Source organism: Mauremys mutica, chromosome 16 (assembly GCF_020497125.1).
Source record: "Mauremys mutica isolate MM-2020 ecotype Southern chromosome 16, ASM2049712v1, whole genome shotgun sequence".
NCBI lineage: Eukaryota > Metazoa > Chordata > Testudines > Geoemydidae > Mauremys > Mauremys mutica.
Window position 1 is genome coordinate 26,638,585 of NC_059087.1, and position 9,247 is coordinate 26,647,831.

The 9,247-nt window shown below is 48.0% G+C and overlaps 1 long non-coding RNA gene across 1 annotated transcript; it reads right to left on the reverse strand.

The window, feature by feature from the left end:
* Nucleotides 1-3,687: 3,687 nt before the first annotated feature.
* LOC123350816 lies at nt 3,688-8,313 on the reverse strand. The gene is made up of 3 exons (XR_006573842.1): nt 8,298-8,313; nt 7,370-7,693; nt 3,688-6,656 (listed from the first exon to the last, which is right to left on the reverse strand). It is a non-coding gene; the product is annotated as an uncharacterized LOC123350816 (long non-coding RNA).
* Nucleotides 8,314-9,247: the final 934 nt, after the last annotated feature.

Sequence of the window (9,247 nt, forward strand, 5' to 3'; positions counted from 1 at the left end):
CTGGGAAGCCTGGGCTCCTTGTCATGGGCGAAATCCCACCAGCCCTTCTCACGTGGAATGTATGTAACCTGGCTGCAGATCCCAGGTTACATACGCTGCTCTGTAGAGACAAACATTGAAATCTAACTCCTTGGTCCTAGTGGTGTCCCTAGGAAAATATCTGGTTAATGGTAGCTGCTGCTGTAAGCCCCTGGTGAGTGTGGGTTACAGGTCCCACTCTGTGGCACTGCACAGTGGTATCTGTGGATTGGTACAGTGACCACGGTACCAGGGAATCATTTCAGAAAAACTCTGCCTGGGAATTAGGGGGGAGTTCTGTTAGGATCCCCACTTTTAGCTCTGGAGGTCTCCAGTTCAATCCCTCTGTCAGACAAGATGGTGGCCATTCCACCATGGCCACTGAATGCTCAATCAGCCATTCTCTATAATGTTTGTCCCAAAAAACAGCCTGGAGAATTCAGAAGCTATCAGATACAGACCAGAACAAGCTATTATGGAAAAATAAATCTTTGCCTGCCTGTCAGACCCCAGCATCTGCTCCTGGCAACCTAAATAAACCAGGGCCTTAAGACAGAGGGAGATAATTATTTGGGGTCTGAATCTCAGTTACTCTGTTCCTGCACATGGAGCAGGGTTCAGGGAAATGTGGCATATACTGGCACCATACATGAACGTTCCCATCTTGTAATGGTGGAAGGACATTCAGGACATGCTTGTTCACTATGAGAATGAATAACCCATTCCCAACAATGGACGTCATCCATGGGGTTCCAATGCCCTCTTTCAGTTGACAATTTTCCATCAAAATGTGTTTGTGTGAGGAGAGGTGTTTTTGGTTTTTTTTTCCCAGCAAAACAGAAATTTTCATGGGGGAAAAAAAATCATTTTCCTCTCTAGCTTTTGGGGTTTTGTATTGTGTAATATTTGGTTGGCTGTTTTTGGCAGTGGAAAACTATTTTCTGCCCAGAAACAGAAAATAATGGACTTTTTTCTTTGTCAAAACAAAATTTTTCATGGGGGAGAATAATCATTTCCCAACCAGCATTACCAGAATAGTTCTACTGAGACCGCTGGAGTCCCACCATTAAAAAAACTATTGGAACACAGAGAATCAGACCTCATGTCTATAAGCCCAAAGATGGTCCAAATCTATAACCTCCAATCCAAGCCCTGCTGGGCCATGGGAGAATTGGATGCTATATCACAGATACCTACTCCTATCATTTTGGTTCTGGATTGGATCCAAAACAGGGAAAGGCCCAGTTTCCAGTCCTGCCATTTTTAACTTTGCAAGGCCTTGTCACATCTGACCCGTATTCCTGATTCACCCTTGAACCCAGAGTCCCAATTTAACCTTAATTCAGAGCTGAGCACCACTCCCTTGGCCAACCTCATTATGACCAGTCACTGCATGTCTGCAGCCGTCTGTCAAATATTTACCTTTTGGTAACATTATTGTGGAGTAACAACCCCTGGTGGGTGTGGGTGTTTTTCCAGAAACCATTTTAAAATTGAGAGTCAGTAAGGTGAAATGGAGCCTATACAAGCAGACCAGAACACGGGGCTGATGCAGGACCAAAGGATGCAGACACACAATCGCTTCTCTGAGGCCCCCTTCCACTAAGAGGGTTCTAATTAGATACTGGCCCTCAGGGCCGGCTCCAGGTTTTTTGCCGCCCCAAGCTCAGGTGGGGCTGGGGCTCTCAGGTGGGGCTGGAAGTGGAGGGAGTGATGTCACCTTCTCCCAGCACCTGCAGGGGTTTTACCCCCTCCCCTGCCCGGCTGCGCAGAGAAGCCCTGATATAAGGGGTGGCACAAGGCAGTGCAGCAGCCAGTGTGCAGATGAGATGGCGCAACCCCGGCTCCCTGGCAGGACTTGTCCTCTCTTCCCCAGGTAGCGGCTGGGCCCTGGCCGCTCCGCATCCCGGGGCTGGGCTTCCCCTTCCCGCTGTGGCCGGGGGCGTGGCGCCCTCGGCCCGTCTAAGTGGTGCAGCTCTGAGAGCGCAACTGCCCCGAAAAAAAAAGGATGCCCGGAATGCTGCCCCTGCAAGTGTGCCGCCCCAAGCACGTGCTTGCTTTGCTGGTGCCTAAAGCCGGTCCTGCTGGCCCTAACCGTGGTTTAGCCTCCATCTTGCACCACTTCATATGTACTGGCCGGGGGAGTGGAGCCTAGGTACCATCACTCCCTACCAATTTACTTAGGAAGGAGGGGACAAAGTCGGAAGATACACTGCACTTTTACCTTTCTGCATCAAGTTCTGGGAGGGGCCTCTGGGAGTGGATCTTACTATTTGTTCTGCCTCTCCAGGGCTACCTATGCCACACATCCATCTGACTCAGAATCTCCCAGGCAATTTGCGTTGGGTTTGGGGATCCTATTAAAATCAAAGCGCTAACACTGTAAACAAATCATTCATTTCCTCACCCCGAGCTGTGGTTCTTTTTTTGTCCTTGATTAGTTCGCCATCCAGAGCCAATTTTTACAGCCAAGTCAGAGGCTTCACAGAGACCCTTTACCTTAGTGGCTGCCACTCCAGGAAGGGGCAAAATGGTTTTGGCTGGTGGCACTGAGGATGACCTAGTTTTTTCTCTTTTCCCTCCCCAAAGAGAAAATTGGGAATCACGAGTCTGGTGCCGCTGACCTTCCCTTCCCTTGTGTATGTGTGCGTCTCACTCTCTGGCTCCTTGACAACAAGCTGTTGCCTGCGACCAATTATATTTTCTGGTCTTGCTCTGATGAAATGAGGAGGACTTCAAACAGAACAAAGCCACTAGATACTGTTTGAGACAAGGGTACAAAAGCGACATCTTCTGGACTTCTGCCCTAATGAGAGCAATTTTTTTTTTTGGTCCAAACATTTGAAGCAAGGAGGTGCCGTCTATTGCGACCCCCTGCTGGGGTTAATACTATTATCCAGTCCGCTCCGGCTGGAAATTAAAACAAAGGCATTTGCCTCTTTTAATGAGAAGTGACAGTGGCTCCAGTATTTCAGAAGGGAATTAGAGAAAGAGGAGTTGCTGTGGAGCCAGTCTCCCCAGTTGTATCTATAGGCCCTCGTGCCCTAGGCTTCCCATGGGATCAAAAGGCCATCTACCTGCTGCTGAATACAAACTACCCAATCTCTCTCTTCTCTTCCCCCCACCCCGCACTGAAAAATCTACTTGCCTTCCCCTCTATTCCTGCAGTATATTGGAAAATGAAACATTTGAAGCACAACACAGAGATTTATTTTTCAAGGGACGTGAGGGGCCAAGAGATGACAAAGCAACGAGGAAACTTTTTACCTTCCCGTCACAGACACCGGCTCACCTCTGATCATGAAGACTAGCCAGAGCTGGTTTAGTCAAGATTTAAAAGCAAGAGTGTGGGGTGGGATTTAAACTCTCAAGCTAGGGACATAATTCAGCCAAAACTGGTGAAAAATGAAAAACAAATTTTGTGGAAAAAAAGTACTAACATTTCAAAGGTGTTTTCATAGCAAAAGCTTCAAAATGAGCCCTTTTTTTATTTTTGCAAATTTTTTGTGTACTTTTTTTGGTTTGTTGGTTTTGGGAGAGAAGGGGGGGGTCTCAATTTTTTATCAAGCAGTTACCACTTTTTTTTTTACCAAAAAACAGGTTTTTATAAATATTTCAGTATTGGTTTTGATAAAAAAAATTAATTGTTGACCAGAAATGTGACTCAATAATTTTTTTTTAAATCCCTTTTTCAGTGGATAAAATTTTCATTTTGGGCAGCATCACGCATGGACGTGAAGCACAAACTTTCTCTGGGGGCAGGTATCCCCTAACTGCCTACTGCTAGGTTTCTTGCATCTTCCTCTTAAGCCGCTGGTACTGCCTCCTGGACTAGATGGACGATTTGTCTGATCCAGTCTGGTAATGCCAATCTTCCCATGCAATAAGTACGTGAAACAGTAATGCAGAAATCTAGAGTGCTTTGGATATTGGAGAGTACAGGGCAGGGGCACCATTTGCTATGGGGCAGAGCCCTACTTCCGCTCCTTTCCTCCCCTGACTATAGGTGGCAAATTTCTGGGCAGCTGCCTAGAGCAGCAGATTTGGCCCAGTTGCCCTTCTGTCAGGAGGGAGAAGCGGCCAGGCCAAATTTGAGTTGATGTTGCAACCCCATGTGCCAGATCACAATGCCACTCACCCAAATGTGGCCTGGCCACCCGTCCATCATGATGGAGAGGCAACCAGGCTAAATCTACCACCCTAGGTCTATGGAGGCGGAGGGGCAGCAGATTATCTTGAGCAGATTCTGGCACACATCCCCTTCCCACCGACCAGGCAGCAGGAGCCTGGGTCAGAGCTGAATGTGGAAAAAGCCAGGCCCCAATCCCACGCAGGGCTGGCCGTCGGTGAGACACCTCTCTCCCAGCCCCCCATCCTCCTCACTCCCCAGAATCCGACTGGCCTCCCACCTCACCACCCCACTCTGGGATGGGCTCAGAACACTAACACCTCCCCCACGAGTGGCTGCAGCCTCAGAAGGGATGAAGAAGTGGGGAAGTAACACAGCTGCCCCCCAAAATGTTTTGCTGATGTGATGTCCTGGTACCGTGGTCACTGTAGTAAAGTTAGCATGTCCTAACTGCCACCACACAGTGGTATCTGAGATTCTGAGATGACGACATAACTGGCCGCTAATATTTAATGAACATGGCTTGGGTTCCCTTCCCCTCCCCCCTTTTCTGTTCTGGAGTGTGAACAGCTGGTGAAATTCTCCAAAGGGCTTGTGATGGCAAAGGATTGGTGAATAATTCTTGGGGCACAGATCATTTCAGAACAGTTTGGGTACATATCCTCAACACGTGCTGTGCTAGTTAGCACTAAAAGGTGCAGGCTAATGTTTCTCTTCCATGATTGGATAACTTAGGTGATTAACCACCAGCGCATCCAGGGAAAATATGCCCCTGCCAGCACAATCCTCTGTGGCCTTCATGAGACTTAAACCGTGCATAAGTGTGAATTTCATCCCCCGTGACTACTCACAACCAAAATTCACTTTTCACCATTATTGGCCCAAGTAGGCTTGGAAGGTTCAGATGCTGGCAGGAAACAAACATTTAATGCCAGTCGAGAAGGCATTAAAGAGCTCCTGTGGGCACAGTCAGCCAAATGGGAGCATCTGTGATGCTTGTCAAGTCTGGAGAGATGCAGGCCCTTACAAAGGCTGATGCTAGCTCAGTTTGGGGTGGTATTCTGGGAGGTAGGGCTATCACCCAGAGCTCCTCAGCTCCTGGAAGCAAGGGTTGCTGTCTTGGAGAAACTGCTCATGATCCTTGCCTGCCCAGAGCCTCTCAGAAAGGAGAGTGAATGGCTTTTTTTCCTTCTCTCTCTCTCTCTCTCTCTCTCTTCTGAAGTCTCTGGACTCCACCTTTTGTGGGCTGTGGCAGCATCATTTAGACTACTTTGTCCCTGCTGTGGAGGACCCTGGAGCAACCCCACCAAGATCTGGGGAGACAACAGCAGTGCCCACTCTCTTCCCAGGGGAGCTTTGAAGAGATATTACCTACTACAATAGTCATTTAGTCATGTAGAAAGTCTCTAATTTAATTTACTCATAGACCATTTTTTTCCACCCCTTGGTCAGCTCTGACCATTGATTTCCTGTCTATGTAGAGCAGAGGCATTCGATGAGGTCTCTGGGTGGTAATGGGAAGCAGATGAGGACTTCTCTGTGATATCTGTTATATCAGGAGAACATGAAACACCTAGTTTCCCCCTGACAAGTGTTACAATTACAGCTGGTTGGGAATGTGGGGGGTGAGGAAAATTTGATTTTGCTTAAATTGGAAACTCAAAAGTCAAAGTATTTAGGTTTTTGGTTTTTAAAAAAAAATTCAAAATTTTCTGGAAAAGTCATTTTGTCAAAACCCCTGTTTTCTATTAGAAAAAAAGAGTTTGGAAAAATTTCAACCAGCCCCACTTAGAATCCTTCCAAAACTAGCCCATCAGCCGGGTTTCTCTCCCTGCTCCCAGAACCCCCAGCCTCTCTACTTGACCCCAACTGTCCCGAGAGCTGGGATCTCAGCTGTTGACCCCATTCTGCTATTTCAGGAGTCTAGGAAGTAAGCTCCACTGTTGCTTTTCAGATATTTTCTGTACTCCTCCTCCTGAACAACTCAAACTGACATTTATTAGGCCACCATTCTGCACCTCTCAGCTTCATTTTGAGATACTATTACCCTTAGCTTTACACTTCCCTTTCAATAGCCCCCCCAGACATGCACACATAGTGGGTTTAAACTGGTGTCATTTCATCCCTGAACTGGGGCCACTGGGCCAAATTAATCTGTGATATAACTCCCACTGAACCCAGTGGGGGCTCCGAAACTCAAGATGCTGAGACTCCATCACACTACATAACTGAGTTTTTGAACTGTGTTTCATGAGTATCTACCCAACACAAGCTAACCTCCCAAAGTCCTGTCGCAGCATCCACCAAGTTCAGTGTAAAACCCAGGATGGATTCTCTGGTGCATTTGCTGAGGGGAGGGGTACAGGTGTTTCTTTGGTTGTTACAAAGTCCTTGTTTGGAATCATGAGGGGATATCTCCCAGAAATAAGTCTCAAAAGAACAGGCTTCCTCCTGCAAGATTTCTTGCAAAGTTTCTCTCATGGTAGTTTGATGTTTCTGTTTTTGGCCCCTGATGGAAGACAGAAATACAGAGGAGAGTAAACATGGAAAAAAAGAACTAAACTTTTTCAAACCTTACAAAAGCATTGATTCAGGATCAATATACATGAGGGGTTTGACCTGACTTCTCCCTACAAAAAGCAAAGATACTTTCTGTCAAAATGTCCTTTGCTTTACACTAAGAACAAGATAGAATGAAAGTAAAATTTCTAGGAGAGAGCAGAGTGTATATTTACTTCCTCTGTAACAGTCTGTACTGAAATGAATACAAAATGGCTGCCTTTTTCTGTAGATGGCAGTGTCCTGAGAGATGTACTAGCACAGGACATAGAAACCAAGAGACAACTGCAGAATTAAATACACTACAGGATCCTTATCAAAGCTGGTTCAGCTAGGGTGACCAGATGTCCCGATTTTATAGGGACAGTCCCGATTTTGGGGTCTTTTTTTTATATAGGCTCCTATTACCACCCACCCCCTGTCCCGATTTTCCACACTTGCTATCTGGTCACCCTAGGTTCAGCCCATTCTTAGGAACGGCCCAGAAATGTAGGATCATATCAGATGTGAGCGAGATCCTTTTGAATGTTCCTCAGCCCCACCCCCAGAGACACAACGGCAACCTGCAGTAAACGGGCTGGCACCATGCATGCGGGACTCACTGAGCATACACGGGACGTGGTCGCTTGCTAACCAGGGGAATGCAGTATTAATGAAGTGTACCTGATTGCCTGCACTGCTCGTAATCCATCTCCATCAAGGCCGGGGGCTGTTGACAGGGTGAATGGAAGCGAATGAGTCCATCATCCTCGCTGAGGTCTGGAAGGGGGAGGAGGAGAAGTCCCAGGGGAGCAGAAACCCTGCAGCTCTCCAGTGCAGGTACTCAATAAATAGCAAGTGATAAAACAGGAGTCTGCATCAGGAAATCAATTAGATGTGGGGCCTTTGGTTTGCTTTTCCCCCCTCCTTTCCTTCAATTGTTCAGGAAAACGTCTAAGGTTAGGGTTATGGAATTGTTCTCTTCTTGAGGCAGCATCTGTCTGTTACCTGCATTCACAGCTAAAGTGCATCAGAGCTCGCTCACTCAGCGGCTTTATGTTTCTTTGCCTCTCCCCACCCCCGCTTTCCCGGGTTAGACACAGAGTCTGGATTCGGAGAGGTCATTGGGGTCCCACATCTGAAATACGCACAGCCTGGAGATGGGGCCTATTTCCAGTCATGACCCAAGTTGCAAAATTCAGTTATATTTTAATCCCTTAAAGCTCAGGATCTGGGAGTGCCCCCCCTCCCCCACTCCATACCAAAATAAGCACCGGCTGCAACATTTTTGCTCTGTTTCAATTTTGACCATCCCCAAACCTCAGAGATGGCAATGGGGTGGGAGGTGGATCAGGGGGTTGGATCCATCTACAGTCAAGGCAAAAATTAACAATGGGTTTGGAAGAAAATAGTCCTGGGAATCCATTGCCATCAAATGGAAAATGGAATAGCTTAAGCTGGACCAGGCCTGCACAACTTGTAAAGCGGCGAGGGCCACATTCCTCCAAAGAAAACAGCTGAGGGACAAAACCTCCCGGCCCTGTGGAAACACCCCACCCCAGCGCTGCCCAGCCCTGCAGAAACAAACCCTCCTTCCCCAGCACCACCTCACCAAAACAGCTGTGGGCCAAAGAGGAAGGTTGGGGTGGGGAGGTGATACTTGATTTTAAATCAACCAGGGGCTCCCAGCTGAAGAGGTGGCTGGGAGCCCTCAGGGGCAAATTAAAGGGCCCGGGGCTCCGGCGGCTGGGAGAACCCGGCAGGGCCGGCTCTAGGTTTTTTGTTGCCCCAAGCAAAAAAAAATTTGGCTGTCCCCCGTCCCAGCCCTGGGCTCACGCCTGTACCCCCCTGCTGTCCCAATCCTGGGCTCTCCCCCCACTGACCCACACCCCCTGCCGCCCCAGCACTGGGCTTCCCCCTTTCCTCCCAACCAGTGCCCTCCCCCCACCCCGCTGCTGTCCCAGCCATAGGCTCCCCCCCACCAGTGCCCCCCACACACCTCCTGCCTCCCCAGCCCTGGGTCATTGGTAACGCTCCCAGGGCAGGTCATTCAGCAGGAATTTTGGATGTGCACAAAACACAGACAGGATTGGTTCCCATATGGTTACAGAGCTGCAGTGACATGGAACAATTTTCAGCTTGTGTGATTGGAGGATATCTGGATGCATATTATAAGACTGCCCTCCATAAATGAGGAAAAGCTGAGGTGCCTTTATTATTCTTTTGTTCCACTCTTTCTTTCTATGGGGAATTTGCCAATGCAATATCACTGTCTTCCTTTTAAACAAACAAAAAGGCAATGGCTGTTGAAAATAGCAATTCCAGTCCTAACAAGCATTTCTTGCTCAATTTTATCCTGCTTTTTCTACAGCAAGTTACAGTGGATCAGTATATTTGATTTGGGAGAAATGAAGTAACAGCTGCCCAAACTGAGCTTGAGCACGCCTGAATTTTGAGGTGTTCAAATCTGGAAGGCAGGTGCGGGGGGGGGGCCTGTGGGCTCCATGGGGGAGCATGGCAGCAATGTGTCTGGAGCTGCATGGAGCCAGACATGCTGGTCTG